At 39.7% G+C, this 25,020-nt stretch overlaps 1 long non-coding RNA gene across 9 annotated transcripts in view; it reads right to left on the bottom strand.

Moving 5' to 3' along the window:
• The window catches only part of LOC135316396 (uncharacterized), a 93,399-nt gene that overhangs the window by 47,661 nt on the left and 20,718 nt on the right, over positions 1-25,020 (bottom strand). For 6 of the 9 annotated variants that reach the window (XR_010375748.1, XR_010375747.1, XR_010375753.1 and 3 more), the window contains 4 exons: positions 15,761-15,918; positions 15,425-15,532; positions 7,113-7,193; positions 1,693-1,800 (listed from right to left, as the gene is read on the bottom strand). This is a non-coding gene — a long non-coding RNA (uncharacterized LOC135316396). The remainder of the gene's footprint in view (positions 1-1,692; positions 1,801-7,112; positions 7,194-15,424; positions 15,533-15,760; positions 15,919-25,020) is intronic. The other 3 variants (XR_010375754.1, XR_010375752.1, XR_010375755.1) reach the window with 3 other exon arrangements.

Genomic DNA, 25,020 nt, shown 5'->3' with positions numbered 1-25,020 from the left:
CTTTAGTACATGCGGAGTGTAAACCCTATGAGTAACCCCTCTGTAAAACCTTCAAAATTAGATGTACTTAAACTGCTAGTTGAGTCAATCCTTAGAGAATTAAAATTTTTAAAAAAATTTTTTCATGGATGTTTTTCTTATTTAATTATTCCACTTACAGAATGGGATAGTACCCTTTTGGAATGATAATGTTTTAAAAGAAATCTCTCTCATTGCTTCATGATTGCACTGTATAGGTCCCAACATATTTAGTAAATCAAGGTTAAAATAAAAACTTTTGTTGTTTGCAGAACTACTGCCTGTATTTACCAGGATTTCTGTGTGCCTTTGCTAATGTTATCGAGTAAGTAAATGGACAGGCATGTGGAACTAAGTTTTCTCTGAGCTGCAGCTCTGAATACCTACTGAATAATTTGTTTAGGCCAGCTTTACTGGCAAGTCCTTCTCATTCTCGTCTTCATCCCTAAGGAAAATGGAACTGCTTCCAGTTCAACAAAACCATGTAAGTTACTCCTGTGTTTGCAATTCTTTTCTGGTTTTGTTACAGGAATCCCAAACTTATTATCAGTTTTTCAAAAGCCAGATGTTCCTGGCAAAGAAGCATGTTCTCTGATCCCACAGAGAGTGTGCTGCAGCTGATCGAAGGCATGCTGGGATGTTATAATTTTGTTTTGGCTTGCTTTCCTAGCCAAAAGAACCCTAGGGTCACTAATTGTCCTGATAAACATCTCTTCTGAACCCTGTATTATGAAAGCAAATAATAAATAAGAAATGACCTACCATCATAAAGCATAAACCAACATGTAACAATGCTACTGCTCGTTAAAAATATCACTTTGGCTCATATCAAATGATTAATCTTTAAATACAGTTATATGACTGCATATAGATAAACAACAAAGGAAGGTATAGAAAATTTAGGGAAAAATAGCATTGTTTTTCACTGTAAATAAGTCCTTAAAATCTAAAAATGCAAGATTAAACCATTTCCCAAGTAATCCAGTAACTACACACTTGTTTAATATGCCACTTTTCTGAAGGCTTATATCTACAAAATACTTTATTAGATATACATACATTTACACTCTAAAACAGGAATAACAAATAATAATTATCTGTTTTCAAAAAGAAATATGATTTTTCTAAAAAGTAGAAGCACATCTACTATCTAATCAGGGATATACGGTCAGGTGTGTATGTTATGCACATCTATTTAATTTATAATTATAATCCATGGGAGTGCTTTCACATTCATTTTATATTGCTGCAGCTAGAGGTTCAGTCAGGCTAAATATAAGTAAATAGAATTTATGCACATCCAATCTGGGCAATGCCAGATTTTTTCACCAGTGTGAGTATCAAACAGGTTAAGTGTGCCCACTTTTTTGTTTACCACTGTATCACTGGATATGACTCTATCAATTTAAATATTAATGAAAGGAAGAAATAAAATTTATATAATTAATCATTATGTCACTCTTTTAACAGTCCTATAGATTTGCGAAACTACTACTGTACCTAGACCACACATAGGTGCCTTAAAGACATGTAAATATCGCAAAATGAGCTGGCTAGCAGGGAAGTTTGAGATGGTTTGCATATGAAGTTAATAATGTCATATCCTGGCCACTTCAAAATCTCAGGGTAGAACTGCTGTCCTACAAATGCCAACTCAATAAATGTAATACTGACCTTCTTCATAAAACACGGCAGCAGAAGTGTGTCGGCGTCGTGAGCGTACCCCAGTGGTGCTCTCCAGTTGTGATTAATACTAAGTCAGGAGCCATAACTCTGATGAGCCTTTAATACAGTAAACCAACAGAAGCAGTTAAGGGCATTGTCTGAGAGAAACGGAGAGGAATTTAATCAAGTTGTTAATATACTTTGACCAGGACTCTCAGGTACTTTTAACTGAGAACATAGTCTTAAAGGAACTGCAACATTTCAGCTCATGGGTCTTAAGAGGCCAGTTACTGTTACAACCCTACTGAAAACAGAGAGCAGTACCTTGGTAAGCATCCATCACTTTTTGGATGGAAAAATAATATTTTGCATTCACTTGGGTATTCAGTTTGGGTTACATGTAAGCTATGGTTGTGGTCTGATGAAGGATGGAGGAAAGAAAGGCTGCATTCATGAAGATTAATTTAGTGTAGCAAGGTTACTTTCCCTTCCTACAGTCAGCAGTCCATGGAGAATTCTGCATGGGACATAGTCAAGCTACAGCCTCCTCCCTATTGTTAAAAAAGATTGTGCAGCTGAACCAAAATCATTACTAAGGATTGTGTAGACAATGCATTGCTGCTAACACTGAAAGCATTGCAATCCTGAAATGTGACAGCACTGCAAATCCACAGCCCTGGCACTCATCCGGATTGCCAACAGTTTATGGACTAAAGTAATAACTGTACTCATTTGTACTTATTAACTAATTGTGTTTGGATTTAATGCCCAAAAGTGAAATATTCACGTATTACTCCACATTGGCCACTGCAAAAGAGCATAGTAGCAAAGAAAAGAATTCAGATCTGTCAGGAACATTGGCACACATTAAAATAGATGTATGTTGTACATCCAGTTCTTAATCTCCCTTCACTAATTCCATGAGAAAATATACTCAGACACATGCAAAAATAGCCAGCAGTCATTCACTGGTACAGACAATGTACAAAAACAGGGCAGTGTTAGAGACACTTTCTATACCTTTTGTTAGAAGATATTATCAATCTCCCTCAGACTGTAAATCAGAAGGGCATTTTAAAGCTGTTCTATTTCTGTTCTCGGGGACATTGTGCTAATTAAAGTGGTACATCTTAATCAAATTCTTTCATTCTCTTCTCCATTGAACACACTGTTGGTCTACACAGAGTACAAATGACTCACTTCTTACTAAATACAGACAAATTGTCTCAAAAATATTTTGGCATATTAAACTACAAAAATGTATTGAAGTTAGCAAGTCTCAAAGTCATTGGTAAAATTTCCAGCTAGGATCTCTAGTAAGTTATCTCTGTGCAAGGAGCCTCTATGTGATTTCTACAACATTCCAATAATGTTATAAAAAGAGATATTCTCAATGGATTTTAGAAAATGAGAGGATTAAGTTTGTATGAGTTTTTGCACAGAAAATCTAATCTATTTAATAAGTAAATCAATCTACATGTCTCTACTTTCAGCGAACCAGGAAGAGAGTCCTTGCATGCTGAAATTTTGCATGTCAACGATATGCCACGGTCCAGTATCTCTGACCAGCTTCTTTTAGATATTCTGCACATGGAGTTTAAAACTGTTGTCCCTTGTCCTGTCACTGAAGGCCTTGGCAAAAAGCCTCTCTCTATCTTCCTTATAAGCCCTTGTTAAGTATTGAAAGGCTGCAGTAAGGTCTCCCTGGAGCCTTCTCCAGGCTGAACAACCCCAGCTCTCTCAGCCTGTCTTCACAGGAGAGTTGCTCCATCCCTCTGATCACCTTCATGGCCCTCCTCTAGATCTGCTCCACAGGTCCATGTCTGTCTTGTGCTGGGGACCACAGAACTGGACAGTACTCCGGGTGGAGTTTGACAAGAACGGTGTACAGATGGAGAATCACCTCCATTGACCCACTGGCCACATAATCAGACACTTCTATTACTTAGACAGTTACAGCTCCAGAGTAATTTATTTGCCAGGGATGGAATAACAACATATGCATTTTTTTTTAACTATGGGCCTAACACAGCTAAATCCACAAGATTTTAAACCTTACACTCTTGAGTAATTTTATCTCAGCCTGGCCAAGTTTAGGATTGTTCAGGTGTCTAACTGCACTGAGGGCAAATATTTTCAGTGTGTTTTTTATTTAGTATTTAAAAGCCTGAATAACTCACTAACCAGGCACAGGTCTCACTCTGCATGAGATGTGCTTCATGTTTCTTTCACTGAAGTGTCAGAGAGCAAATGTGAAGATGTAAAGTCACAGAAAATAAAATGGAAAGGCTCAGATAAGTAGAAAATATCTGTAAAGGATACTGACCTGGTTAGCACTTCACCTTGTTTTGTAGAAGGTAAGTGGACTAAATTACTGTACTATGCAAATTTAGTTTATGGCGAAGTTACTTTAGCTCTTCCAAATGCCTACCAGTATTTGTGGGGCAAGCTGGTCACTCAGCTGCCAGTGTCTTGCATAAATTAGGTGGGACTGCTAAGGAAACTCTGAAATATTTCATATTTACAGTCATTTGTTTCTCCCACATTCATTCTTTCATCTGTCAATTTGGCCAGCAACATGGTATGGTGTTTCCTCCTCTCCACCACACAACCCCGTGACTCATTCCCCTAATTTCTGTCATATGCATCAAGAAACCTCTTTTTTCTTGTCACAAAATGTGAGTAAGGCTTGGATTTTACATCCTGGTGAAGGTACTTTAATGCTGAGGAGGGTACCTTGGTTTAACCAGTTTCCACATTTTAGTTCCTGAAGAATTATAGTGCTGTTGCTTATAGATCTGGGATAGGAAAACTTAACTTTCTTGTCTTTTGAGGTCTGGGATTTAGTTTGAGAAAAAAATAATTCAATGGGCAATTGGAATTCCAAAAAGTGATGACTACATTATGCATCTAATACTCTGCAGTAAAACAATCTCATCCCAAGTCTGTAAGCACTAAAATTAATCTAGAATTAAGGCACTATTATTTACAGAATCGGACAGTCAAAGGTCAGCAACAGACCTGGCCTGAACCCTCTGAAATTAAAGATATTAACAGTTTATTTTTTTTCTGTTAAATTTATTCATAAGATGCTAAAAGTTTAACCTGGAATAAAATTCTCTTTTTTCATCAAAACGGTGTGCCTCACTCTGTACATTATGTGTACATTATCACATACACACCCACACCACCCTTAAGTATCTTATCCCTTCCTTAGAAGCCCTTGCTTGTTGAAGAAAAGGAAGGATTTTATGTTTGGTTTTTTCTCATCCTTCTTTCTGAAAAATAAGACCTGAAAAAAACCAACCAAATAAATACTTTATATTATTTTGTTCTTTATTGGAGGAATCCATTAAAAACAATATTAAGACCCTAGCAAGCTACAAGTGTAGGCTATATATATAGTGCAGTAAAGAAGGCCAATGGCATCCACCAGTACAAGAAAGACACAGACATACTGGAGAGAGTGCAGCTAATGGCTGCTAAGAACATTAAGGGACTGAAGCATCTCTCCTCTGAGGAAAGGCTGAGAGAGCTGGAACTGTTTAGCCTGGAGAAGAGAAGGTTCGGGGGGGATGTCATCAATGTATGGAAGTATCTGAAGGGAGGATGCAAGAGAAAGGAGCCAGGCTTTTTCTGGTGTTGTCCAGTGACCTGACCAGGGGCGAAGAAGTGCAGAAGAGTTATTTTCCATTATGAAATTTGTACTAGTTGCTGTTTTATTTATTTGTGGACAATCTGACAGTAGCAGCCCATTCTAGTGTAAGTAGAATCTTTGATTACTATAATTTTGACTTTGTAGGTATCATTTACTTTTTTGCTGGTAGGCTGAAAATACTGTCAACTGAAATAAGCTTTATACAACTGAGTGGTCCCATAACAAGGAAAGATATTTTTTACACTGATTCTGTAAATCAAGACCCACTAAGCTAGTCCTGCTGACACTTAGACTTTTCATTGATGTACATCCTGACAGAGACCCTTCTTAAAGCTTCATTCAATGTCTAATACTACCATCAGAAAATATTTGGAAACTATTCATAAAGCTATGAGATTTGCCATCACAAAAAATCTTTCCAGTAAGTGTCTTCTCTCATTAAAACAACACCAAAATTCATTCCAAACTAAATTTCCTTCTGCTTATCATAACTGTATCTACACTTATTTATACTGACCTTTTATGTCTCAAACTGAAGCCTAGGCTTTCTTTTATTCTCTGTAATACTGATGTACTATGAAGTCTGTATTTTATGTGTGGTCAGATTTGAGCTGGTCCAATTTAAAGGCTTCTGGAGAGCCTTCAAAAAAATCCCAAAACCTTCAAAGGCTTTGACAGGAAAAGTGGAAACACTTTCACTCAAGAGCTGAAAAGCTCTTCCATTTAAAGACTGATCAGCAATAAGATTTGTTTAAAGTATGGCTGATGTGTCCCTACCTTGCAACGGACCCATCATCCTTCTGACTGAGAGCTGAAGAGCAGATTCACACTCATCAATCTTGTTTTCCTAGAGGTAACTGACTGAGGGCTAAATCCACAGGTGGGACAGCTCTCCATCTTTGCTAAAGCATACCAGAGAAGAAAAGTGCAGAACCAGCCAGAATCTGGGAGTGACTCTAATTCAGAGGTAGAAGTTGTCTCATCCAAGGAAGAAACCTCTTGGATTTGATCTCCTCTGATAAACAGCTCCTATATTTTATATTCAACACTTCTGAATTAAACACAGCAGCAGGTCTAGGAGTTTAGGTATCAGAGTCCAAATCTTAAGCACCATTTTAGGCCTGAAAGTCCTTTCTTGTACTAGCTCACGGTACTTTTCTTTGGACAGGAGTAATGACCTGAGAAACAGTTGCTGCAGCAGCAGCACTTTTCTCTAAGTTGCAATTGTGGCTTTGAATCCAGATTTTCAAGATACAACTAATGGTGAAGAAACATCATTTGTAGTATTTTCCTAATGAAATATACTGGATTCTGCAGTATCCATTGGGCAACTTTTGGTCTTCCCTGAGAAAGGAGGATTTTCAGTTCACACATTTACAGTTGAAGGGAGATGAAGCTTAGCATGACAGGAAGAAATAGCCTGGGACAGTGATGTATGGCCTGTTGAAGCACTGGAAGATAATGGCTTTGTCAACCATGTAAGTATGTCCAAATTCTGCAAGCACTATACCAGTATACAGCTTCTCTAACACAGGTAGTGTCACTTGCTGTAAAACAGGTGTTCACTGAAGTAAGTCTAGACAGAGACATAAATACTTGAGTGATTACACTCTGATAGACATTCTAAGTTTTGATGAATGTTTTCTATAGATGTGTTAGTGAGATAGATGTCTGTGTTGGCTCTAGTATGTGCTGACTTTTCAGTTTCAAATAGTTTTTAATGATTTTTTTTTTGGTATGTCAAGCAATATGACACATAAAATCAAAGTACCTGTGAGTGATTTCCTCTCATTTTGCAGTAGGAAAAAGAGTGAAAGTATAGATAAGGTTGGTAGGACCAGCAGTTCGTGTTCTGCAAAAAAATGAAAGTACATATAAATAATTGTGGAAATGAATTTTGGGTTAAGTTCAGTGACTCCATCAACCATTAAAATGGCATGCAGCATCAGCAGGAATAATTTCTGCTGACTAGACTTCTAAGAAAATAGTAGAGATTCTAGAAACATTTCTTTTAAGATATACCAAGAGTGAAATGAAATTGGTTACTGCTGCCTGTGTAAAACCCTACAATCCGTGCAGAAACAAGAGTGCTTCTGTTTTCAACTACCTTGAACGAATAACGCCATGCAAATATGTTAGTTATAAACACTTATCTTGCCACTGTCCACATATTTATTAATTTATAGCATTTCAATACTGATTTTGCTTCTTTAGAGGTAACAGACTAGCAGACTGTATTTAAAGTGTATAATTTCTGCAGGAAGGGTTAGACTCCGGCCAAAACGAATCGTATACACATCATCTCTTGATCATGCCTACCCAGGGGTATACAAATTGTTTGCAGATTGGATCCTTATTCTCAACACTGGAACCTGAGACCAACATTAAACATAATGGTATGTGTCAAATCTCTACACGGAATTTAAGTTTCCTGAATTACTTGGCCACTTACAGATTTTGGTCCTGTATCTGACTCTATTACCACTAGAAACAGAGACTCACAGCAATAATAATTGTTACTGAATGCTGCCTTCAATTAAACAGTCTGGTCCCAATTCAAAAGTTTATCAATTTAAAATCAACTTCCACTTCTGCAGTATATCAAAGTGATTAACGTGTATCTTGAATTATTTAGGTTTACTAAAGGTGCTTCAAAAAATGTTAAGGAAAAAAGACCCATAAATATGTTAAGGCATGAAGTATTTTAAGCAGGATAGGCAACTGAGCCATTAAAGGTGATGTTTCACTAATTATATTTTTATAAAAGTAGATATATTCCTAAGTTCTGGAGTCTTTTAAAAAATAAAGTTTTTCTCTAAAATTTTCATATGTGGTCCAGACTGTGATCGCTTGTGGTGATCACAGATTATTTTCACAGTGTGCTTCTATCTGTAGTTGATGGATGCCATTAAATCCTCCATAATAAATTAATTTCCTTCCACCATAGAAATGCATCAGCATGTCCTATCTGCAGAAGCCCTGTTGGTCAGAGGCAAACGGGTAAGGCTCTGGAAGGATTCTGCTCTGAAAAGCAGGAAAGTTTAAAGACTCAGCAATCACTGGTTTTGAAGTGGAGAAATCCTCAGAGTGTCTGTCGGTGTTACATAGTATTATAAGTCCTAAAGTCTGTGAAGACATGAGCTTAAATGCTGTGGGACTCTCAAGTTGCTGGAGACACATCTGTAATCACTGGCATCATCTGGAATGATTTAATGTGCTGCTTGGCCAGTGACTGTGGATCCTGCTGTGGCAGCAGCTGCTGTCTCTTGTTGAACAGATTCTGCAGTCATGCCTAGGGAAAGGTTGATGACGACAGCTCTGTCCCTGCTGCCTGCCTGACCTCGTATCTCTGGACTTCCCCTGCCTGACCAATATCAGCACACCTTTACCTCTCCACATCCCCACAGATCTCTTTCGCGTCTGCCACCTGTGGCCCATGAGGTCCTGGGCTAGCACATCTTTAAGTCATTGAGAAGACTGGTTGAAGGAGACTGAATGGGAGACTTCAATCATCTTTGATTATCAAAAGCAACAGATGTCACCCAGTAGTGCTGGCATGGATTATGTTGCTGGTGTGGTCAGGTAGAGGAACACCGAGTTCACCACCATGTCAGTTGGATAACACTGACAAAACTGTCCTTATAGCTCTTTATTTTGTACAGTCTATGCATGCTCTGCAAAAGGGAATCAACAGCCCTGAGACCAGAAGAATAAAAGAAGAAAATGTGTTAAAAAACAGGGAAAAAAAAGCAAAGCCTCAAAGAATATGGCCCCTCATGAGGGCATAGCTTCTCAACAAGGACCAGCATGCTAGCAATGCTCTTAGCATGCTCTAGAGCACTGACCTACAACTCACCTTTCCTCCAGGATATTTTACCCAGAGATTCAAAAGGATATCAAAGGAAGCAAAAAATCCATGAACTCGTGGAAAACTGTAGTCTCCTGATTAGTACAGCATTCTTTGTATTGTGTTTAACAATCAAAATAGAAGAATCTCCTCATCAGTTTTATCATTGCCTTCAGACATGACTTGTGTGAGGAATCTACTAAAAATCAAACAGAGCATTTCCATTTTTTCAGCTGGCTGTGGTTAAGGATTAACTCAAAAAATCACTAAAGACAATTTTGACAAGTAATAGGTAGTCCTAATGGGCCACACTGGAATACCAAAGCCATTCAGTCCAAGATCTGTTTTTGGAAGTGGACCCTCAGACCAGTCTATGACTTGTAAAGCCTTGTAAGATTGCTGTGGATTCCAGTTCTGAGGTTGCAAGTGGGCTTTGCCAACCCTCACCTCCCCTGGAGCCCTTAGGAAGGTATCTGGAGGGAAAACCTCACCTACAATACACAGCTAAGTAGTGGGGGACACGTTCAGAATTTCCTAAGGTGAGGTACCTCATGGCACATCCAGAATCAGGCTTTTAATATGACAGCTTGCCAAGGAAACTTCATGGCTTGGGAACTTCAGGTCCCTATGGGGAAGGTAATATCCAGGAGAAGCAGAATAGGCTACCTTGTAAACGCAAGCATGCTGTGCGAGCCTTTCTATGCACACCAAGGTGAATCCATGTTCCGCTGCAATCTTGCTAAATGCCAAATCTCTGCTACTGCTTTCCATCAATGATTTATATTACTGTAGTCAAAGAGAGAACTAAGACAGACCAGTGTGAACGTTCAGAAGTCCCTGTATGAATGTTTTATCCCAGTATATTCCTATTTCATCCTATCTCCTGCTTATGATAAGTACCATTATACCTCTGAAAAGTTCTTAATTTATAAATACCATCTGCTTAGTACTTAAAAATAAAACAAAACAAAACCCAAACACAATCCTTGACTCCAATAGTTGGTCTATAAAATTTCATTTCACATGCAAGCTTGCTAACCGGAATGTGAGCAACTGAGAAAAGACTAAACATATAACTTATCAAAACTTGTCTGATGTAGGGGGTTTTTTTTGTTTCAATTTTTTAGTAAATTGAGCTAACCTCTCACTTTCTGCTTCCAAGTTCTTTGGTTTACGTCTCTAAATGTGGAGTAGTATCAACAGTTTAATTTTCATGATAAAAGGTCAAAATTAAAAGGCACAGAAAGCTGTATTTAACAGACCAAGGCAAAAAAAAAAAGCAAAAGGATCAGTTCAGGAATGATTCTTCCCTGGACAAGTAAGTCCCTCACTCTTTCTGCCTGCAGGGAAAGACAAGGTGCTAGGCAGCAAGACCAGGGCTTCCCAGACAAGGAAGGAGGGCATGGAGCAGATGAGCCGAGCTGAGGGGCCAGAGGCGGCAGGGGGAGGCAGCACAGAAGGGGACAAGCATGGCTGGAAGTGCCTGAGTGGGGTTTTCCTCGGCACCTGTGAGGCGTGGGTGCCTGGGCAGGGTAGAGAGGAGCCAAGGGCTCCTTTGCAGCTCTCAGGGACTGCAGTGGTTCAAAGCCATCACCTCTGCCAGAAAGCCAGGCAACACTTCAGTTTCCCCACTGCTTCAAAATAGGCTCCGTAAGACAAAAGAAACCTATGCAAACTTAGCTAAGGCCAAGCTCAGCTGGATCATGTTTTTAGCAGGGTAGTTGGCCTGCGGTATGTCAGCCAAAGAGTCAAGCAATGGCTCAGTTTTAAAGCCACTACCTGAACGAGCTTCCTGTATCTCTTGTGCAGATGATCAGCAACCAGTGCCTGCAGCCAAAAAAAGTAATTTGCTAACTCTGCCACAGCAAACAGTCAGCAACAACAGGCAGCAGTAATGGAGATTAGACTAATGCTATTTGATATGACCAATTCTGGTTATTTCACCTGACAGCCATTAGTTATGACATTTGATTATGGTTATTTAGTTATTACAGCTACAGATGGCCCAGTGACTGCAACCCTTACTTGATAACCAGATCAAAAAACACTTCTTTGCCCATAGCCTTTCATCTGTGCAAGCACCTTTAGGAAGTGCTCACCCCGGTTAAGCACATATGAGATAATTAAGGTTCCCTGTTGTCAGGAGAACCCTCCAGGCCCACGTCTGAACAGGGCACCCTATGTGTACCTTAACACAAACCTTGAAGAGTCTCCTTACCATTGACTACTGAGATAACCTAAGGATGTTTTTCCCTCACAATCAACACTATTTACCATTTCTTAAAACTGAGATTAGGGTTTCCCTATTTCCCTGCTTCTCAAGGGCATTCTAAGAACAAATATTTTAGTAATTTTAACATACGGACATATTAATGTATAGAGTATATAAGTGTAGCTGTGAAAAATGAATACACATCCACCTATATATAAATATATAACCAGAATTATATGTATATGTATGGTAATATATACAGAACCATGTACCTGAAACTAGATTTAAGATAACTATTTTCTCAGGATACTGGAATTTGTAGCAATTAATTAGCTATAAAGTTCTCTCATGTTTCACAAAATGTGAGAAATTAAAAGCCAGTATGATCTAGAATTCTAAGGCAAAAGAGACAGAGAGAAGAGAAATGCCATTGGCAGGAACTACATTTTAATTTACTTGATACTATGAGTGAAATCTCTGCTCTAAAAAAAGAAAATCTTTCACGAGAGCTATTTAAATTAAAACATGGCTTGGTCAAGTGTCAGCAACTAAATGAAAAATTAAATGTGGGAGATCTGAGGACAAGGCATTTTCAAGTGATGACATCTAGCTACCTTATCTCTTCTCTGGAGTGATAAAGTCACTCAGCACCTCAAGCTCTCTCAGGCATTACAGAACTTTTCCTTTTGGTGAAGCTTTTCAGCACCGCTACTGTGACGTGCTATCTCCCTTAACCTCCAAACAAAAAACAAACAAACAAATAAATAAGGATCCAAATGAATTTCTGTCTTAAGTGCAAGTTTCTGTACAATACTAAGCTCAATTAGGTCCTCTTTGACCACGCGCATGTGCCGCAAAGAACACAAGTAGTACAGTGACCAATAACAGTGTAAGCAGTGTGGTGCATGGTGGGATAGCTGCGGTTTGGATTTTTACTTTCCTTAACCTGCCACTCATGCATACAAGTACAAACTTTTCTTCATGAAGCAGCATTTGAATGTCTAAAACGTATAAATACAGATATATACAATTCATAACAATTTACATTTGAAAAATGGCTCTCAGTACTATTGGTATTTAACTTCCACATGTATGCCTACTCATTTTGTAACTTGGCTGTTCTTCTGACAGTCATGTATTTACTCACATTAACACTTCACAGTTTGTTTGTTTTTTTTCCTCTCTGTAAAGGAGTTACGAATTGAATACAAATGTTACATTCTCTTTAAAAGAAAGCAAGGATATTGTTCTTTTGACGCTTTGATCATAGTATTTCTCAGACTGGAGACACACAGCTTTCCATATGTTTAAAAATAGGTGGACAACTTTTATTTAAATGTTATAACTACATGAGGTTAGCATCAGGATATGTCTGATTTCACTGAGTTAATAGAAAGATATGGCAGCATGACTTAAAACATTTATCAGGAAGAGGTTTTCTCAACAATACTATACAGTACACCATTTTAATGTGTACAGTTCAGTATGCATACCTATCCAGTATGTACTTGGTACTCTAGGTAGCTTACTACAATTACATCTATTTCTCATTGGAATGATCATTAATTAATTTGTGACTATCAGCTACTCATATTTATTTTTATGTAACTGGTTGCAGTATGAATAAAAAATTAAGTTTAATAAATGTGAAAATTTACATAGAAGAGAGGAGCAAAATTAATCTCTAATTAAGGTGAACTTCTGAAGGAAGGAATGTCAAAATGTCTATCTTAGTTTACTCGGAAATCTTAATCTGTGCTCTAAGGCTGCATTTGAGGTCAGTCCATATACTCCACTATGTGTCTTGATACCTCAATCCCCAGTTGTTCAGACTGGTGATATACAGTGAGCTGTGGCTGTTTCCTTTTCATTAAAAATGGGATGTGCTTAGACAGGCCAGGTTGAACATAGCCTAAACATGCATGTCAGAGACTAGGCTGGCACTGCTCAGTCAGAAGAAAGAAACGTTTTATCCCTGTAGAAAATAAATAAATATATTTTATTTTCAACTTATTTGGCTGCATTTCCTATTTTTACAGTTAACACATGTAGCTATTCAAGTGATAAGAGTTTGAAATCAGTATTTGTACAGTGCCTGCTCAGCACAATGAAATATTGCCCTCGGTTCTTCTGTCAGCAAAAGAAACATGGTAATTGTTAACAGAAACAGCATAATTAATGGCTCTCTTGAATTGCAATGCAAACCAGACATGCCTGTCCCAAATAAGACAGAGGGACAGAGTTCAGGAAGGACTTCCGGGAATAGTTCAGAAAGAAGTTCAGAAGTAAAAAGGACTCAAGCTCTACACTGTGTCTGCCTGAATAGCGACAGCAATGCAGGAAACTTCTGCAGGGATCCTTCACTAGGGAAGAGCCTGCCCTTTCCCCTTCTCCTCCCTTCCTCATCTCCTCTCTAAGTACGAGATGAACAAAAATCATATTAACACAGAAATTTAAAACTTCACTTTCACTTCAATACAGGTCACTGGAGAAAGTTATGCTAACCAGCAGAGCCGTGACAATGTGCCGTGCACATTGCATCGTCAGAGAAGAAGTGAAAAATTGTGTGTTTACTGCTGAGATAACTTCACACTTATATGAAAACATACATACATGACTGAACTTTGCTTTTGGTCCCATGGTTGTTCCAGACGGTGATAATGTGTGAAAATAATATGATGAAAATTGAGAACGTGAAGGAAGCGGAAAAAGGATGAAACTCATCTGCTTACCCTCCTCCTCACCATAAAAACCTGATTTTAAGTAAATTGTACGGTGACACTCACCAAAATGTGATTTAAGTACAATCTATACTCTGTCATGAACTAGAAACCCTAGCTATTGCCTCTGATTCATACTGAGAAGGGTTTATCATGACTGGCTTTATTTCTTGTGTTCAGATTGGTCATTTCAGGTCCGGCTGCCTTTTCCCTCTCATTTATGCAAAGCAGAGAAGATTTTTCTATGTTTAGCAGTTTATTTAGTATACAAAATTTGAAAAGGTAGCGCAGGACTTCCCTATTGTCTGCCACTAGATGCCATTAACAAGTGTTAGTCATATATACAGTGTTCCTGAAGCCATAAGCTTATCACCTTTGCCATTTTATTTTTTCATTGATGTCATAGTTCGTCCCCAGTTGGCAACTGAACACATGCAGCCGCTCACTCACTCCCCCCACCCCAGTGGGATGGGGGAGAGAATCGGAAGAGCAAAAGCAAGAAAACTTGTGGGTTGAGATAAGAACAGTTTAATAACTAAAATAAAACAGTAATGATAATAACAATAACAATAACAATAATAATAACACTAATAATAACACTAATAATAATAATAATAATATAAAAAGAAAAAAAAAAGCCAGAAGCGATACAACCACTCACCACCCACTGAACAATGCTTCCGGTCACTGAGCTGCGATTGCTGCTTCCCCCTGGCCAACTACTCCCAGTTAATATACTGGGCATGACATCATATGATATGGAATACCCCTTTTTCCAGTTTGGATCCGCTCTCTTAGCTGTGCCCCCTCCCCTCCCGGCTTCTTGTGCACCAGGCACAAGACTAGTACAAGCGCTACCTAGCAACAACTGAAAAATCAGTGTGCTGTCAACATTTTTGTACTAAGTCCGAAACACAGCACTATACCAGCTATGGTGAAGAAAATCAACTCTATCCCAGCTAAAAACCATGACAACTGAATTGAGGCTTCTCTGCAGCACAGTTTAAAGCTAACTGGTTATCTCTCTTTTACTCCAAAATTTCCAGTTTTTCTTTCTAGGGCAGCATCAGGGTATCCAAGCACTGCTGCATCTCACTTTTGCTCCTCAAGACCACCTAAGGTTGTAATTAGAGGCCAGCAACTGCATTGTACACATTTGTCCTAATCAGGTATACCAGAAAAATACAGACAATATTAGGCCTGAATATCATCCTTTTGGTATCCTGACTTTGTCAGCGACTTTTACCAAACTGTACCAGAAAAAATATATGTGGAATACATAAAATACTTAGACCTTCTCCCACCTTCCAGCCACCAAAGAACTTCATTGTCATTATTAACCAGTAGTTAGACTGTCTTCAAACTTTACTTCAAACTGCATGCCTGGACTTGTGTCATGAGCTCTTTAAAGACTATTTGAAAAAAAAAGAAAGAAACAACCTGTAAGAAGTGAAACCAGCCTCCTGGTTTCCAACAGAAAGTTTGAAATGGGGAAGTTTACTTCATTTTTTCCCATTCTGTGGACTTCTAATTTAATTGTAGTAAGGCATTTCCCTCTATCCCCAACCTCCCAACTCTGCTGTAGTATTATGGTCCCAGCCAGTCCTTCAGTTCAAATGACAAATAGCTTATTTACTCACATTGGGTTTTAAGTATCTCAGTCATCATTTCTCTTTGCTTGAGGATAATCTTTGCATCCAGGAAAGCGCCCTAAACATTCATTTATGGAAGTTCCAGTTTGTGGGGTGCTGTCTACATCCTGCCGAAGCTGTCACACACTGAATGATGAACTTAGTAGCTGTAGAAAAAGACAGGAAGATGATCATTACTCTACAGCCTAGCAGTTACCTTCTCTTTCTCGGATAGGACAATCTGTTTCAATGAACATTTTGTTCTTTTGTAGCAAATATTCAGGTTTTTTTTTTAATGGAGGTAATGCTCTCTTTATACGGATGAGGAAATGGAAAGGCAGAAAGATTAAAAGCACACTGTAGATCCAAGGCTTAGATGCAGATGCTTGAACTAGCTTTTCCCACTCTCTGAGCTGGCTGAAGTTGAGCCAGCTTTGATCCAAATGGAATTTACACACATTAGTGTGTGGTGGCACCCTAGCAGTGAGTTGCCTATCAGCTTTGCAGAAGGCGGGGGGGCATCTTTGATGTTCTTAATCTCTCTGTCTCTCTCAAACCATATTAGCTTTTTGTTCTTAGTATTTAAAACCTTAATTTCTAATGCTTTATATACAATATGTAGGCAGCAGAGACTGACACCCAAGGGCTGCATGTGCCTGCTCTGATAGATGAATATTATCAATTAATCTGAAACTTTGCTCCATGTTTAAGTATCATAGGGAAAGTTGCACAGTGAGTACAACAGAGAAAGGAGGTGGAAAACTATCAGCATGGGGAGAGTGTGTTTAGCTGAAGTGTCCTGTTTCCTGAAATCTCTTTTATTATGTTTTGTATATAGCCACTATGAGCAGGCAACAAGCCAAAAGACAGTTGGAAGTGTTGCACAATAGACTCCATTTCTGATATGTGATTTGTTACAGGCTGCAAAGCCAAAAACATTTTGATAGGGTAACTTTTGACATTTATGAAGGTAGATAGAGTTGAAATCTAGCTATGGTAAAAAAGAAAACAGAGAATTAACATCCCAGAGAAACTTCAATATCAAAGCAGAGTGATGTGACAGATTTGGGGAGGTCCTACTAAAATTCTCATATTATTTTAAAAACAGGTGAAAATGCATGTGGACTAGTAGGTTAAAAGTGAAGTTTTGAGTCCTTCTCACACATTTTGTTGCTTTCTTTGTATTCAGAACAAACCACATACATACCTTCTAGGTAAAATTTAAGAGACAGGTTCCCAGAAGATACATCCTAGTCTCATTAGTAACCTCCCCTGTCCAAGCTACTGCTAGCTGAATCATTTCTTCTGCATATTCAACCAAGGCTGCACCCAGGTTACTGCTTGGAAGTACATGAGGAAATCAGAGCCCCTTGGAGATTGAATCCTGTCAACTTTTCAACATTTTCCCAACTTTGTAACCACTTCACCTTCTCCTTTGTTCAAATCATATTTGTAGTTTCTCTTCTAATCCTGGTGCAGAGCTGACAATACACAGTAAACTGTTACTCTGGGAATAACAGAAATATTTAAAGCACAATATCAAACTGATCCTCCTCCCTGTTCTCCTCTTCCAGAGGGGCTTACAGTCTTGACCCAGACATATCAGGTGCCTGGACAGTCTTCAGCCAACAGGGAACTCCAAAGTTCAAGGTTCAGAAGTCCACAGTTAATAGGCAAGAGAAGCCTAGTTTCAGTCTAACAAGAAGACAGTGACTACACTGGCCATAATTTCAGACACCTCTCAAATCATCAACGTGTCTGTATAGTCTTTGCGGGCAGTTCCCCCAGTGGCCTCCCTCTGCCTGTACTCTGAAGAAATGCAGGTGTTTCTATTTTCTGGGTCAGAAAGAAGCTCTGCTCACATAAAACTGAGTCTGAGATAATATCCTATGCACTCTAGTACACCTTGTAATTTTGGATTATAATGCTGTTCTTCTGTCTTCCAGAGCAGAAAAGGCTCAGGTCTGGTCAGCTTGAAGTCTAAACAGGATAAGACTGTATCTACCATAAAAATGAAGGTCTTTCAGAGTCATGATATGCCCTTGACAGGGCCAAAGGAGGTGTAGTTCTGGTAGCCCATGCCAAAAGGAAGCAGACTGGGCTGCACAATTGTGTGGCAGTCAGCAAAGAAACATGTCGCAGCCCTGCTTTTCCAGCATGACATGTTGCATGGCTCATGTCATGCTACTCCTCACCTATACAATGCCCAACTCAGAAAGTCTGTAACAACCATATCGATCACTGGATGTTAAGAGTGAAAAGCACCATTACAAACTCACAGTCTTGACATCCTATAATGGCACCGGCTGTCAAATGAACCGAGGTGGCTCCCACACTATGCTTGCACTAGAAAATATTTGGGGAAAAAACAATTTTAATGTTAAAATTGAGGGAGACGCTATTTCCCTGTTGAAGCCCTTAAAAATTAGCCATTAGCTTCAATGAAGCCAGAAATTCTCCATTTCTTTCCCTTGTTTTACTTTTGCCCCTCACAAAACTACATTGCCTCACATTGTAGAATTTTTCTATAGAATATTCTGTCTGTTGTTAAGAATGTTTTTGCATGAGGGCAAGAAAAGCAACGACTGCCCTATTTTTGCACTCCAGGATGCTACAATTTCAAGAACAGGTTTAAAATGAATGGCAATGCAGTGCTGAGCAAAGCTGAAAGGAGTCAAGAAACACTGAACAGGAACACACCTTTGCTCACAGCGATATCACTGGTGCATTTGCATTGACTTCCAGGAAGAAAAAGTTGGTGTTTTACACAATCACATTCATTATACTTATAAACCGTTAATTTTACTTGAAAAGTCAAAAGTGATGTCTCTGCTTTTTGTTTTCTTTTTCTTATGTTTGCTTGGCAATGTAAGAACTACTCTTGGGAAAATTCTGACTCCAGTTAAAAAGCTAACAATGTCCACCCCAAACAATACCTCTCCAAATCTCTTTTTCTCCACACAAAATTCATTTGGTCTAGTATTTCACACTGAGGGATGGATGGCTTAATAGACTATTGGGATACTGATATTATGCAGTACCAGAATGACTGATTTCTATCCCGATTGTTCCCTGATTTCACACCAATCTAACTGACAAAAGAATTGCTTTCACATACACAGCAGCTGATCTACAGCAACTCTCCACTGTGAATTCTTTTAGCCCATGGCAAATGCAAAATAAATTGAGTTTGCTTAGCCTTCTTTCATGCTAACTTAAATTAAGTTGCATTTGCCACAGGCTAAGAGCACTCATATTTATTGTGGGTCTGCCAGCACACAGTAACTTCTTACCCCACAATAATGTTTGATGTCTCAGGCAGAGAAATTTTAATGTTGCAAGTTCTTACATTAAGCAATGAAATTAATAAACACTTTACAATTTAGTACCAGACCCCATGAAGCAAGGTGGGGAAGAGGAGGCTGGGTAGATCTGAATGTGAAAGTCCAACATACTTTTGTGGAAAGGGGATACAGAAGCTAAGCTAGCAAGCTGAGGTCAAATACAAGTCCATTCAATTCATGAATAAAGGGAAAGCAGAGAAAAAGCAGGTCTTGATTTAGAAATCTTTTCAAAGATGGAGTTTCTTTATTTGGATGCTCAAAGTAAATTTTGGATGATTATCCAGAACTCTTAATGACGCACTTTCTGAAAGTTTGGTTGTATCGTCCTTACAGAGAGTACAAATTCAGTGACTGTTTTCTGACTTTACAAATGTAGTCTGACACCTTACAGCACACCTTCATGTATTACCCTCCCGGAGTTCTCTAAAGCCGTTAGGTAATGCTTGAGCTCCATGCATTTTAGAACACAACCACCTTCATTTTAAGTTTTGAAATCCAGTAGTATAATTGAAAGCTGTTACAGCAATTTACTAATACTAAAAATACTTTTTAGGAGAGATTTGCAGTCATGAGATTTGATGAAGACTTGTCAAAATCTACCATACTTTTTATATGGGGTAGTTCATTTGGAAGGGACCTACAATGATCACCTAGTCCAACTGTCTGACCACTTCAGGGCTGACCAAAAGATAAAGCATGTTATTCAGAGCATTGTCCAAATGCCTTTTAAACACTGACAGGCTTCGGGTATTGACCACCTCTCTGGGAAGCCTGTTCCAGTGTTTGATCACCCTCTTGGTATAGAAATGTTTCCTAATGTCCAGTCTGAGCCTCCCCTAGCGCAGCTTTGAACCATTCCCACATGTTCCATCACTAAATACCAGAAGACAGCAGCACCTCACTCTGCACTTGCCGCCCTCAGGAAGCTGTAGAGAGCGATGAGGTTGCCCCACAGCCTCCTTTTTTCCAAACTAGACAAGACCAAAGTCCTCAGCAGCTTCTCATGGGACATGCCTTCCAGCCCTTTCACCAGCTTTGTTGCCCTCCTCTGAATGCATTCTAGGACCTTCACATCCTTCTTAATTTGTGGGGCCTGGAACTGCACACAGTACTCAAAGTGAGGCTGGTTATACTGTGTTTAATGCACTCCTAAATTATTATTGCTTCCTGAGCAGCACTGAGCTCTGTTCTCTGACAGCAATTTGGCACATGGCATGCTTACTCAATACATAGAAGAACCAGGAGGATGGTGAAAGACCTTAGCTCCCTTTACTCTCCTGAAAAGAGCTCAAAGAATGGTAGACTTTTTTGTTTGTTTCTTATTACCAGGCAACCTTCATATGCCACTGGACTCCCCAGATCTGTGGGCTTTTAATAGCAGTTGGCTACATGCTGTGGGTACATGAATTTCTATTCCCAGTTCTAAAGCCAAAAGCTCAAGAGAATAACTGAATTACCAATGTAAACCTGTAGGAAAAGCATGCACAGTGAAAACTACTTCTGCTCTAACAGCATTGCAGCTTTTGTGCAGCAACTTTTCCTACAGCAAAATTCTACATTCCAGGGGGTCCAGTTTAAGCATAGGCAAATACTAGAACTGATCACAAAAAGAAACTAAGCTATTTTAAAAGAAATAGTTTTATTTGAAATTGTGTATTTGCATTTTGCTGGTTTCCCTGTGTATGTGTAGCATGAATACATTTTTCCTTTCTTTTTGAGGAAAATCTGAATTTTGGAGAATGAAAAAAGTGTTTAACTCTTCTGTATAATTTTCAATAATCATTGGGAGAACAACTGTGAAGAAAGTAGATTTTTCCCCCTTTTGCATTTTAATAACACTACTTTCTTTTTAATTTTAAGCATGCAGTTTTATTATCTTTAAGCATGATACAATACCTAGAGATCTATACTTAAGTTCTTGCCTACTTAACCACTGTTTAAAAAATAGTTTACAGAAATTTGAAGAGTTCTAAAGTAAGACAGTCAATCTTTCTCAATACTGCTATTGTGAAATGTTACCTTTTGGCTAATCTCTTTTAAATTAGGTGAGAGCAGCTAAGGAGAAAGAAAAGAAATCTCACAGACTCCCCCAAATGCCTAGTAAAATTGTGTGGTGATATTCAAGCCAGTTAACAGGTTCTTTGCTGAGTGCTTATACTTGTATGTTCTGAATTATGACAGACCACAGGATTATGTTCACTTACAGAGAAATGGAGCCTTTTACACAGTACTTCTAGGGCTATTCCTGGATTTAACCAGTAGCATCTGCCTGTTGGTGAAACAAGCAGTGTATCCATGTATGGTTTTTTTAAGGGTAAAATGATGAGACTTAAAGCCTAATCAGTGTGCCTCTAAGATTTCTTCTTTTAATACTGAAAATTTGGTGTTGCCTTAGCTGTATGTAATTTTGAGTTCCTATTTTAATAAATCCTAAAGCAGGATAACACAGGTAAGATCTTTCCAGTGTTGTTCCATCATGCTTGGATTTGTTTTTTAGCACAGCCTATCTGGAATACACAAGGCTCATTTCGCAGCTAGTTTTACTTTTTCACTCAATATTTGTTTGCCAGTGAAGTTTTGAATGTTGAGTTCAAGAGAAGGACCACTGCTTTTAACTCTCACAGAGTCAGTGGGAACTCAGGGTCAATCAGCTCCTTTGCCTGTCAGACTTGTTATCATACAGAGGTGGATTTGTTTTCTGATAAAATACTAAAACTGAAGCTCTTCTGTTCCACCAGTGCAAAGTGACCTTATTAGCCTTCAGGTTATAGCTCCCTATATTTTCAGTGGTATAAAATGGCTCAAGGACCATTAAAACTGATATCCTTCTTAATCCGTAGGTATTTGCTCTGATATCTAAAAAATTCCAGGATGTCCTGTACAAGTACAGTCCTGTTCACTTTTAAGGGACAATCCCAAGTTGCAAAATTAAAATCTTCACAATTTAAAACATGTATATGAGATGGTCATGGCCATCCATGGGACATGCATAAGCATGTTGTGATATACAGAACTGTTTTAGGATTTTGCCTAAAGAAGAACAAAAAATCATCGTTTACGTGTGGCATAGATCCGCACATATTAAGTAGCATGCGCTGATCCTGCATATGTGCAAAATAAATGCATGTTTCTTTTCCTGAAAATATTCTAGTGCACTGGCTACAACAGCCTCTGTCTACAGGCAGTCAGACAGGAGCTGTCTCTGCAGCTGGTCACTCAGAACCTTATTTCACCAGACACCCAGCAAGAGCCTTTATTACACCAGTGTGCCAGCCAGAGCCTTAATTCCCCTGTGGGCTAGATAGAGCTTTATTTCCCTTGGCCAGACAACCAGAGCCTTACTGCCCTTCACAGGACAGCCAGAGTTTAATTCCACCTGCTGGCCAGCCAGAGGCTACTTAGAGCCCTCTTGGGCCCCATCTGGCCAACCAGAGCCTATGCAGAGCCCTCTTGAACCTCTGCTGGCAAGGCAGAGCCTACTCAGAGCCCTCTTGGACCGTGGATGAACAACCAGAGCCTCCTAGAGCCTTCTTGGATCCTGATTAGCCAGCCAGCACCTACTCAGAGCCCGCTTTGGCCCCAGATAGCCAGTGCCTACTCAGAGTCCTCTTTGACTTATTCCCATCAGCCACAGCCCAGTCAGAGCAATCTTGGACTGCGGACAGTAAGCCAGAACCTCTTTCACCGTGGCCAGCCAACCAGCAAGAGCCTTGCTTTTTGTTAGTGCAAATAATTCTGTTGAAAATGTCACAAGCTTTTCTAAAGTCTCTAGTAAATCCTCTGCTCTTACCTTCTCAAAGAATTAACTAATTTACATCTGCTCTGACCTTCTTGAAGAATTAAGTTATTTATTACCAAAGCCAATCAGATTGGTTAGGATCATTTAACCATAATGAATTCATATTGCGTATTGTTGCTCACCTTTTTCATAATTTTTCACATTTTTCATCATTTATGATTCTTTAATTGTTTTATCATTATTTAATTTATTAAGCAAATTATAATTTAGTGACTTTGAATTAATTATGAATCTTGTTTTTTATTATAATAATTACTTTTCATTAGTGTATGTTACTGGAACTTCACAACCAACATACAGTATTTGCACCTGATTGTCATACTCCAGTTAGCACTAAGAATCACAGAATCATAGAATCATTAAGATTGGAAAAAGCCTCTAGGATCGTCAAGTCCAACCGTCAACCTGACACTACTATGTGGGGTAGAGTACCATAATGGACACAAGTTGCTCTTGGGGAGATTCTGATTAGATACGAGAGGGAAATTTTTCACAGTGAGAACAGCCAACCATTGGAATAATCTCCCCAGGAAAGTAGTTGACTCAGCCACATTGGACAGTTTTAAGACTCAGCTGGACAGGTTCTGGGCTATCTTGTCTAGACTGCGCTCTTACCTAGAAAAGTTGGACTAGATGATCCCTGAGGTCCCTTCCAACCTGGGATTCTGGGATTCTGTGATGCCTCCTAAACCATGCCCTGAAGTGCCATGTCTACATGTTTTCTGAACTCCACCGCCTCTCTGGGCAGCCTGTTCCAATGCCTGACCGCTCATTGAGTAAAGAAATTTTTCCTAATATTCAATCTAAACTTCCCCTGACATAGCTTGAGGCCATTTCCTTTTGTCCTATCGCTTGTTACTTGGGAGAAGATACCAACAACCACCTCGCTACAACCTCCTTTCAGATAGTTGTAGAGAGTGATAAGGTCTCCCCTCAGCCTCCTCTTCTCCAGGCTAAACAATCCCAGTCTCTTCAATCTCTCTTCATCAGACTTGCTCTCCAGGCCCTTCACCAGCTTCACTGCTCTCCTCTGGACACTCTCCAGCAGCTCAGTGTCCTTCTTGTAGTGAGGGGCCCAAACCTGCACACAGTACTCGAGGTGCGGCCTCACCAGGGCCAAGTACAGGGGGATGATCATTTCCCTACTTCTGCTGGCCACACTATTCCTGATACAAGCCAGGATGCTGTTGGCCTTCTTGGCCACCTGGGCACACTGCTGGCTGTCAACCAACACCCCCAGGTCCTTCTCCATTGGGCAATCATGAATAACCAAAAGGGAGATTAAATAAGTACTTATAAAATGGACACAGTACACAAAGGATACAGTACAGCCACATCATCCTGCCAGACCCTCTTTGCAGGGTTCTCAGGGTTCCCAAGGTCTGAGGCCTCACAGAGGGATGGGGATTGGAGTTTGAGGTCAGGTCATAATGCTTCTCCTTCTTCCTCACATTCCTCCCCTGTTCCAGCATGTGGTCCCTCCCATGGGATACAGTCCTCCACAGATTTCTCCAATGTGGGTCCGCCAGTGCCCATCCATCTGCTCTGGTGTGGGGTTGTCCACGGGATGCAGGTGGATATCTGCTCCACTGTAGTTCTCCATGGGCTGCAGGGAAATGCCTGCTCCACCATGGTCATCTCCTGGAAGACCCCTGCTCTGGCACCTGAATCACCTCCTCCTCCTCCCCCTCTGCCCTCGGGACTTTTTTCACTAAGTGTTTCTCACATTTCCCCCCCATTCCTCTCCCTGACTGTCCGGCAGCCCTTTGCCCTTTCCTACCCAGGCTCCCCCCGAGGCGCCGCCATCCACCGTGGCCGCGGGGCTCAGCCGTGCCCTGGGGTGGGTGGGCTGGAGCCGGCTGGAACCGGCTGTGACTGGCGTGGGGCAGCCCCGGCCTCTCCTCACAGAGGCCGCCCTGCAGCCCCTGCCAGCACCGGGGCACCCACACCCGGTACACAGCAGCTGAACAATGCTCTGCCTGACAGCTCATCTGATTAAAAATCATGAGAATATTTGTGAAATAGGTTTGGGTCTACATTTCCAAATGTATTTATACTGGAGATAATCAAAAGATGGATTCCTTCCTTTATAGTAACAAGGAAGAGCACTTTGCTGCAAAAGAAGT

Source organism: Phalacrocorax carbo, chromosome 1 (assembly GCF_963921805.1).
Source record: "Phalacrocorax carbo chromosome 1, bPhaCar2.1, whole genome shotgun sequence".
Lineage (NCBI taxonomy): Eukaryota > Metazoa > Chordata > Aves > Suliformes > Phalacrocoracidae > Phalacrocorax > Phalacrocorax carbo.
The sequence above is the reverse complement of the archived record's forward strand: the minus strand, read 5'-3'. Positions and strand labels throughout refer to the sequence as shown.